General features: G+C 42.6%; 1 non-coding gene across 1 annotated transcript; it reads left to right on the forward strand.

Moving 5' to 3' along the window:
• Window positions 1-7,091: 7,091 nt before the first annotated feature.
• TRNAG-UCC (transfer RNA glycine (anticodon UCC)) lies at window positions 7,092-7,164 on the forward strand. Its single transcript has one exon. It is a non-coding gene; the product is annotated as a tRNA-Gly (tRNA).
• The last annotated feature ends 3,255 nt before the right edge of the window (window positions 7,165-10,419 follow it).

The raw sequence follows: 10,419 nt of genomic DNA on the forward strand, positions 1-10,419 counted from the left end.
GCCTTCCCTGGACAGGCCTTCCCTGTTTGAGACAGTCTCCATCCTGGATATTCTCTGTCCCCTCTTGCTTTCTTTTTCTATACCACACTGATTACTCTGTGTAGTTTGTTTATTAAAACCACATCATTTCTTCCCCTAGGATGTAAGCTCTTTGAAGTTAGGGCCTCCTGTCGGCTTTGTTTACTACTTTATCCCCAGCCCATAAAACATTAGCACCAAGTCCTCAATAAATGATTGTGAATGAAGCAGTAAATAATTATCATGGGTGTCCTCAACCAGAAAGACTGTCATGAGATGGAGTAGCAGTGAGGACCCAATTTAGATGTAGGGGGAGAGTCAGGCCTCTCTGAAAAGTGACTTTGGGCCTAAGACCTTCTGGAAGCCTGGGCGTGGCCAGTTAGGTACCTGGGGTTGGATGGGGAAGCAGCCTGGTCTATGGTTTGGATTTGCTGGGGACTGAGAGGTTTCTGAAGCATTAAAAGGAAAGTGCCAGGTCAACCAGGATGCGTGGGTCATTATGGGGGAGTGAGAAGAGTATGTCCCCAGCAGAGGCTGGGAGAAGTGCCAGTGTTTAGGGGGTAAGGTGGGAGGGCCAGGTTGGGCTGGCTGGAGGCTGGGCCTAGGCAGTTTTTCTATTGTCTGTGACGGGAAGCTACCAGAGGTCTTTGAAAAACCTTTTCTAGCTCTCTGTGGACAGTGAATTGGAGACCAGTAAGAGCAGATGTGGAGACTTGTTGTCTTCTGGTAGTAAGGATTCTGAAAAGGGGTCTGGGTTTTATGAGCTTCATTCCAGACTCATTCCAGGTGGGGGTGAGGAGCCAAGCTTGAGTTATTGCTGCTTTGTCTCCTGGGGCTGGACAGAGCAGGCAGATTGAGAGCTACCTAATTTCAGTTCATACAGGCACTTAGCGTGAATTGCTAAGTGGGTGAGATCCGAGTGGTTTCCTGATAAAGAGAGAGGTTGTCAAGGAGGATTTTGGAGCCATTTTCTCCATCAAATCAGTAGAGGTGTTAATCCTCAATCTAGATAATGGAATAATGCAATTGCAGATTTTGGCTTTAAACCCCACTGTGGATGAACCAACTGTCAAGGACCTCAACTGCCAGCAGACAGGCCTGGATGGTGAAGAATGCCAGGCATGTGTGTCTGAGACTGTGGACATTCCAGACCTGATTCCACACTGTAGGCACAGGGTGCTGCCCATGAGCTTCTAGATGGCTTGGTGCTTTACTATCTGCAGCACCATACCCGTGGGCAGGAAGAATCCATACAGGAAAAAACTGTGACAAACTGTAGGGTGGGATCTCCTGGCCCAGCATCTTTATGGCAAAAACTATGATTTAGAAAAAGAGCTTGGTAGACAGATAGCGTTGTAACAGTTTTGTCCTACATGGACATAGACAATAGACTGGGAAGTTGGGGTTAGCAGATGTAAGCTTTTATCTATAGAATGGATAAATAGCAAGGTCCTACTGTAATAAATGGAGCTTCCCTGGTGGCTCAGCAGTGAAAGAATCTGCCTGCAATGCAGGAGACACAAGTCCAATCCTTGGGTTGGGAAGATCCCCTGGAGAAGAAAATGACAACCCACTCCAGTATTCTTGCCTGGAGAATCCCATGTACAGAGGAGCTTAATGAACTACAGTCCATAGGGTTGAAAAGAGTTGAAACGACTGAAGCAACTTAACATGCACTGTAATAGATAAATAAAACAGATCTTTGAACAAGATGAGAACATTACTAAGCATCTTGAAAATAAATTTGACAAGGCTATGATTATTCTTGCATAACCTCTCCTGGTATTTTCCCACGGGAATTTATTAACATAATTTCCATAAATAAATGTGGTGTCCTAATTTTTTTATAATGAAATATTTCAATTAATTGTTTAAAGATGCTTTAAAAAAAAGCAAGGGAAAGCAGAGGATATACAAATACAAAATACCAAAAGTTTGTTTTTTCTAATTGTCTACATAATGTTGGAATGAGTGTCTTAGTGTGAAAACATTTTTCATCTTTTGTATTATTCCTATAAGATAAGCTCCAAGAAGTAGATCGAAATCAAAATGTTTGCAACACATTATGATTCATGATATGTGAATTGCTTTCCAAAGTACTGTGTTCATTTGCACTTTCACCCATAATGTATGTATATTCAAATTTTATGGAAATAAACATTCTTTTTTAAAAGTTTTAATGGTTTAAGTATGACATCAAATCTTGTTTTTGTTTTATTTCTTTGATTATAGATGAGATGACTCAATTTTTTCCCATAAGATTTTCTTTCTTTGTTTTAAAACTAGTTCTCATTATTTGTAATTCCTGTGTGAACCTCAGCTTCCTCTTCTGTAAAATGGGGATGTCAGCAGTATTACCTTATGGGAGTGTTGTCAGAGTTAGTCAGAGCAGTGTTGGAGAGTGCTCACAGGCTTCATTCGGATGTCATCTAGACTATCTGGCTTTGGATGCCAGCTCTGATATTTGAAAGCTGATCAACTGGGAGGTGTGTGGCAAGGTCACATTGCCAAAAGCAGGAGGGATTGGACATGTTGTTGCAGCCATCTTTGAAAAATACCATCTGTCACTTTAACCAGTTTCTTCTTTGAATAAGTCTCCACATGAATAATGCATCCTTGTAAAACATGAAAGTTAGGGCTCGTATCCCTTTTGGCCAATACGTCAATTCCCATCTCCTCACCAAAGATGACCACCATATTCTGTTTGTTGAACATCTGATGGGAACTTTGTCTGTGCCTACCTCCTCGTTCATAAACACATCCCCACAGGCTTCTATAGAAAATTTGGCGTGTTTTTAATGGTTCACATTAATAGCATCTTATTTCATTTCAATTTGATTTTTCATTCAGCATATCCAAAGATTGGACCATGTCAGGCACTGAGATTTCTTTTAGCCTTTTCCATTTATTAACAATATAGATATAATGTGGTTTATTGAGTTACACTATTCACCAACAGAAAATGAGTATGCTCTTCCCATAATATTTCTAACAGTTATAAAAAAATGTTCTCAGTTTTTGCCAGTCAAATTAGTGAAAAATGGCATACTAACTGTTTTATGTTGCATTTCTTAGATTAGTAAATGAATACTTACATCTTTTCATAAGTTTATTGACCATTTGCTTTACTTCTGTGACTTGCTTATTTTTATACTTGGCTCCTTTACAACTGAGTCATTCAAAATTAATTTATAGGAGTTTATATACTATTCACTTGTTGCAAAATTTGTTTCTCCTACTTTCACTTACTTAACTTTGTTTACACTTTTAATGAACATAATTTTAGAAATGTTGATGTCATCAAATTTGTCAATCACTTAGGCCACAGCTTTGTTTTGTGGGTTTTAAAAACTTTGTTTAAGAGACTTTGTTACTTCCCAAATATTTTCCTTTAATATTATATAATTGAATTTTATAAATTTAGATCTACAGTTCATTTAGGATTAAATTTTATGAATATATTATTTAGATCTGAATGGACAGTCAATTGTTTTAATCACATTTATTGAGTAATTTCCCCTTAATTTGAATAGTATCTTTATTGTATGCTAAATTCCTGTGTGTGCAGAGATGCTTCTGGATTTTGCATTGTGCTTCACTGAGCTATCTGCTTACTCTGTGACAATACCCCTGTTTGTATAACTATAGCTTTCTAACCTATTTTTCTCCTTATCTTTATTCTTATTTCTCAAATTTTTCTTGACTATTTCTGCCCATTCAGTCTTCCATTGCAATTTAGAATCAACTTTTTAAGAGCTTTTGATTGACAATGCATTAAATTTATTAACTAACTTGGAAAGACTTAAATACTTTTTTATTTGCGAATAAACTGTGGTGCTGGAGAAGACTCTTGAGAATCTCTTGGAAATCAAGGGGATCAAACCAGTCAATCTTAAAGGAAATCAACCCTGAATACTCTTTGGAAGGGCTGATGCTGAAACTAAAGCTCCAGTACCTTGACCACCTGATGCAAACAGCTGACTCATTGGAAAAGACCCTGATGCTGTGAAAGATTGAAGGCAGATGGAGAAGAGGACAACAGAGGATGAGATGGTTGGATGGCATCACCGATTCAATGCACATGAACTTGAGCAAAGTCTGGGAGATGGTAAGGGACAGGGAAGCCAGGCATGGTGCAGTCCAAAGGGTCACAAAGAGTTGGACATGACTTGGCGACTGAACAACAAAACTTGCTTTTTGCTTATCGTCCCCAGTTGTGGCATGCAATTCACAAGGCAGCCACAACGTGGCGGTAGTAGCAAAGGAGGTGAAGCTCGGTTCCCCTCATGAGACCCAGTAAAAGGTTGAGACTGAATGTGGCAAAGTGAGCTTGCAATTATCTGCACATGATACCTTACACTTATTCTGCATTGTTTACAAATATTTCATTCACATTATTTCCCTTGGAACAGATGAAGAAGATTATCTTTTTTTAAAAAAAAACAAAACAGAACGCCAGTCCAAGTTCGATGCATGAGACAAGTGCTCAGGGCTGATGCAATGGGATGACCCAGAGGGATGCGATGGGGAGGGAGGTGGGAGGGTGGTTCAGGATGGGGAACACATGTAAACCCATGGCTGATTCATGTCAGTGTATGGCAAAAACCACTACAATATTGTAAAGCAATTAGCCTCCAATTAAAATAAATAAATTAATTTTTTTTAAAAAGAAGATTATCTTTTATAGAGGAAAAAAGTGAAGCCCAAAGAGGTTAAATGACTTTTCTAGGACATGCAGCTGCCTTTCTGGGAGATACAGTGCCCGCAACTCTCCAGGCCAAGTTCAGATCTTTCCATTCATGCCCCTGCATGTTTCAGACTTCTCCACACTAACTGAATATAAAAGTAGTGGAAACTAAAAGCAACGGCAGGAGAATGTATGCCGGACCATCATGCCTATGTTCAAAATCTTGGTGTCACTTCTACATGTCTCTCTCTCCTTTCACTAATTTAGATGGTCCCTAAACCTGTGCATTTTCCCTCTGTGACCTATCTCATGTCTACCTTTTCTCTCTTCCCCAAATCGTCATCTTCATCTCACTTCTTATTCAGTTCAGTTCAGTTCAATCACCCAGTCGTGTCTGACTCTTTGCTACCCTGTGGACTGCAGCGCGCCAGGCTTGCCTGTCCATCACCAACTCCTGGAGCTTACTCAAACTCATATCCATTGAGTCGGTGATGCCATCCAACCATCTCATTCTCTGTCGTTCCCTTCTCCTCCTGCCTTCAATCTTTCCCAGCATCAGGGTCTTTTCCAGTGAGTTAGTTCTTCACATCAGGTGGCCAAAGGATTGGAGTTTCAGCTTCAACATCAGTCCTTCCAATGAATATTCAGGACTGATCTCCTTTAGGATGGACTGGTTGGATCTCCTTGCAGTCCAAAGGGACTCTCAAGAGTCTTCTCCAACACCACAGTTCAAAAGCATCAATTCTTTGGCGCTCAGCTTTCTTTATAGTCCAACTCTCACATCCATACATGACTACTGGAAAAACCATAGCTTTGACTAGACAGACCTTTGTTGGTAAAGTAATGTCTCTGCTTTTTAATATGCTGTCTAGGTTGGTCATAACTTTTTTTCCAAGGAGCAAGCCTCTCAGGTTTCCCCTCCAAGTCCTCCGCTTTACCAAGGTAATAATTTTTATCTGTCAGAGATGGGAAAGCTGGGACAAACAAGGTTACTGTTTCAAGGACAGGCTGACTGGGGCTGAATAGGAAGTTGGTGGGGCTTATGAAGCAGGCGGGACCTTCTGGGAATATTTGGGTGGGTCGATGTACAAGGCGCCCAGGGCATGGGAAGCTGAGACATCATTCTTCAGGTGATCATCGCTCTCTGATTACCTGGTGTGACTCAAGTAAGGAAGATGCAACAGGAGACAGATGCGGGATAGGCAGGCATGGACTTTTTGATTTTCCCGGAGATCAGCCCATGCCACAGCCACACTAACCGCCCAGGCTTTGGAATCACTTGTGCTCTAGGCCATGCTAATTCCAACAGCCTCAAGCCAGTGGCTTCAAGGTTCTGATGACTCAGGCTTCTGTTGACTGAACCCTTGTCACCTTCCTCATGATCGGGGCTTTAGTTCACATCCAGGTCCAATAATGCTCTTATACCTGAGCAGCTGATTGGACTCCGAGCTCAGCTCCCCAGTTCTTCCCGCTCCAGGATCCTGCCTCACGTCCTGAGGGTCTGGTCCAAACCTGGCCTTGCAGGTCTCCCTGACCCTGGACATCTGCCTCCCTGGAGCGCCATTTCTTTTTTGCCCCCGGGCTCCCTGCCATCTGACTCTGCACACAGGCCAGGGTGCCTCTCGCTATGCCCCTTACTCCTTCACCGGAACTTCCAGCCCTGCATGCCCGCCCTGATCCACCAGGCTCTGCTTGACCACAGCCCCCTTGCACCTGCTGGAGCTCCGCCCATGGGACTTCTCTGTTCCTACTGTGGCGTCCACAAAGACTTCTCCAAGCACCTCCAAGGACAAGGGCATATAGTCTGTGGACCCCAGGCAACGGGCAGCAAAGGCGATCGTGTTGGGATAAGCGTCTGGCAGCATGGACAGCCCGTCATCACTCATCGCCCAGAGGCTGCTGAAGAAGAACACCCTCGCTGGGACCTGTTTTCCAAGAAGACTGAGTCATCGTGGAAACACGACCCTGGACCACGCCTCTCGGCACCTGGTGTTTCTACTCCCTGCAACCTTCAGGAGAGAAATTAGAAACCTCAGTTTTGCCTTATAAGGCAAATTGGGGCACTTCTCTGGGAAGGCAGGGCTGTGACTCAGGGAGGCCTGCAGGGGAGCTGAGAGAAGGTTTCTGTGAAAGTGTAGTTCAGATATTTACACACACACACACACACACACACACACACACCACACACACACAGGATCAGTGCTCTGGTTTGGGAAAGAAGACAGGATTCCTTTACCCACCACATACACACATACAAGCTTTACAGATCCTCTCTGTATTTAGTGAATATTTTTCCTCTAAATTCACAGAACCTGGATTCATTATTGCAAATAGGAACATGGGGGATGTTTATTCCCACTATCTAAAAAAAGGAGGTCTAGGGACTTCCCTGGTGGTTCAGTGGCTAAGACTCTGTGCTTCCAATGCAGGGGGCCCAGGTTCAAACCCTGGTCAGGGAACAAGATCCCATGTGCTGTAACTAAGAACTTATGGAGCCAAATAAATAAATAAATAAATATTTTAAAAGAAGGTCTGCAAGAACTGTGCCTCTAAAAGGAAAACATCAGCTTATAGGGCCCAGCATGGGGTTCAGTTCAGTCACTCAATCATGTCCAACTCTTTGCGACTCCATGGACTTCAGCACACCAGATTTCCCTGTCCATCACCAACTCCTGGAGCCTACTCAAACTCATGCCCATCAAGTCGGTGATGCCATCCAAGCATCTCATCCTCTGCTGTCCCCTTCTCCTCCTGCCTTCAGTCTTTCCCAGCATCAGAGTCGTTTCCAATGAGTCAGTTCTTCCCATCAGGTGGCCAAACTACTGGAGCTTCAGCTTCAGCATCAGTCCTTCTAATGAATATTCAGGACTCATTTCCTTTAGGATGAACTAGTTGGATCTTCTTGCAGTCCGAGGGACTCTCAAGAGTCTTTCCCAACACCACAGTTCAAAAGCGTCACTTCTTTGGCATCAGCTTTCTTTATAGTCCAACTCTCACATCCATACATGACTACTGGAAAAACCAAAGCTGTGACTAGACGGACCTTTGTTGGTAAAGTAATGTCTCCACTTTTTAATATGCTGTCTAGTTTGGTCATAGCTTTTCTTCTGAGGAGTAAGAATCTTTGAATTTCATGGCTGCAGTCACCATCTGCAGTGATTTTGGAGCCCAGCAAAATAAAGTCTCTCACTGTTTCCATTGTTTCCCCATCCATTTGCCATGAAGTGATGGGGTAGAGGCAGGAAAAAGATGGAAACCTTAGCCAATCTGGTGAACAGAATCAGAAATTGTGTTAGATTTTTAAAAGATTTCAGCAGGCAGCAAACATTTCTTAAGCAAGCATTGTGAGTCCACAATCTTCAAAAAATAACACTTTATTTGAAGAGTCAAAAAAGCAAAACATCCTCACTCCATTCTTCCTTAATCCAACTTAACACCCCAAGTGAATGCTGGTAGGGCCTGATGTAAGTAGAATAAAATAAGGAGAATTGGAAAAAGGCTTTCCCCCTTCTCTTTTGGGCTCAAGTTTACCCTGTGGCCTGGCAACAGGGGCTGCTGGATAATTTGTTGGGAAAGTTCAGGAGTGGTCTGGCCCCTGGAAGGACAAAGAGGTTTGAACTACTAGGGCCGGTCAGAGAGGAGCAAACAAGTGTTTCTCTTGGTTCAAGTCACCTTCCTCTGCAACAACCGCTGCCCATTCAAACCCCTGGGTGTGGTCTATGGAGACTTTCGGTGGCTGTGGCCAGCCCACTTCCACCCATGTTCCTACTCAAGGATCAAGAACTACCTCACGCCCTCTGAACAACAGCTACAAGCCTTGCCCATCTCTAATCCCCTGAGATTCTTTTCACATCGTATCTCATTTCCAACTTGGCCATCTAACACTCAATACTGTTCTGTACTTGTCTTTATAAGCTTTTTTTTTTTAATGTTTTGTTTTTTTTAAATGTTTTGTTTTTTTTAGCTCACCTCGCAGGATGCGGGATCTTAGTTCCCTGACTAGGGATGGAGCCCATGGCCCCCTGCAGTGCAAGTACACAGTCTTAACCACTGGACCACTGGGGAAGTCTCTGTCCTTATAAAGAAAAGGTGCATCTTACCTCCTTGCCTAAGCCCCAGCTACAGCACCTTCTTGTTGGCGGGATGTTCCTCCACTTCTTCCTTCCATCCCTGGATCCCCAAGTTTCCTGATGTTCAACCTGGGCCCCTAGTTAGAATCCTGGTTTTGGAAAGTGCTGTTCAAGGCCCTTCATGGTAACCTATCTACCACCCGTGACCTACAGACTAATTGCCAAGTAGAGCAGTTCGTATAATATCAGATATACATTCCTGGGAAGTCACCGATATTTACCTGTTACCACAGAATAGGACTAAGCAACCACAACAGAATAGGTGGTGCTAGAGGTAAAAAACCTGCTACCAACGCAGGAGACATGCTGGAGGGAAGGAGAGTAGGAACCATAGTGGTCAGGAAGGGATTCAGGGTCCAAGTGGGGTGAGGTCAGCCACATGGGGAAGAGGTGTTAGTGGCTCTGGAGGAATTGATCGTGCAGGATGATTGGTCAAATAAATCAACATATCAAGGGTAACAGGAGTCAAGTCCTTACTGTCAAAGAAGGGAGTTACAAATGGGAAAAGTGAGAAACTGAAATGAACCTTTTGCTGTTAAATTTAGATTGGAGGTATTCGTGTGAACTATGACTTTCAGTAGATATAGATCTAAATGATATATGATAGATCTGATCTATATAGATCTACATGATATATGATGGACTGCATCCCAACAGGGAGGGCTTGTTTTGGTTTTGTTCTTTTACTGATAATGCTCACTTTGATCCTTTGATTGAGGTGGCTTCTGTCAAGGTTTTTCACTCCTTTTGCCTTTATACTCAGTGAGGCTTTTTTTTGAGAGATACTTGGGAACCATGTAAATATTCCATTTCCCACTAAAGATTCCATTGATTCATATGCTTATTTGTGTCTATAGATGCCCAGTTTCCTATTTTATTCAATGGGTTGCAATCCATTACTATGATTATTTATTGGAGGCTCAAATAGTCCTTGATTTGGCCAAAAGGAGGGCTTTACATTGGCTTCTGTATCCTGTTGAGGGCTCCCATTATTCCTTGTATTCTTCGTAATTGTCTTTTGAAGACAACAGATGTTCTAGGCTCATCTTGTAATTTCCCTGCTCCAGCCCTGGAATCAGCCATTTCTACAAGGAGCGCTGGTTCCTTTTACTGGAGAATGATGTTCAGAAGCCAGGATATGGGCTCTAGATGTGTTCACAGAGATACTCATGTCATAGTATCTTTGCCCTTACTTTCTTAGTGGTCAGAGTGAGGGACAGTATGTATGTATACACATATTTTAAAATATTTGTGCATATTTAGAAATATAGACATAACATTTTATATCTATAGATATTGACACAATTTATCCATCATATATCATTTAGATCTATAACTACTGAAAGTCATAGTTCACACGAATACCTCCAATCTAAATTTAACAGCAAAAGGTTCGTTTCAGTTTCTCACTTCTCCATTTGTAACTCCCTTCTTTGACAGTAAGGACTTGACTCCTGTTACCCTTAATATATTGATTTATTTGATCAATCATCCTGCACAATCAATTCCTCCAGAGCCACTAACACCTCTTCCCCATGTGGCTGACCTCATCCCACTTGGACCCTGAATCCCTTCTCTGACCAC

This window comes from Giraffa tippelskirchi, chromosome 4 (assembly GCF_054371585.1).
Source record: "Giraffa tippelskirchi isolate mGirTip1 chromosome 4, T2T-mGirTip1v1.2.pri, whole genome shotgun sequence".
Taxonomy (NCBI): Eukaryota; Metazoa; Chordata; class Mammalia; order Artiodactyla; family Giraffidae; genus Giraffa; species Giraffa tippelskirchi.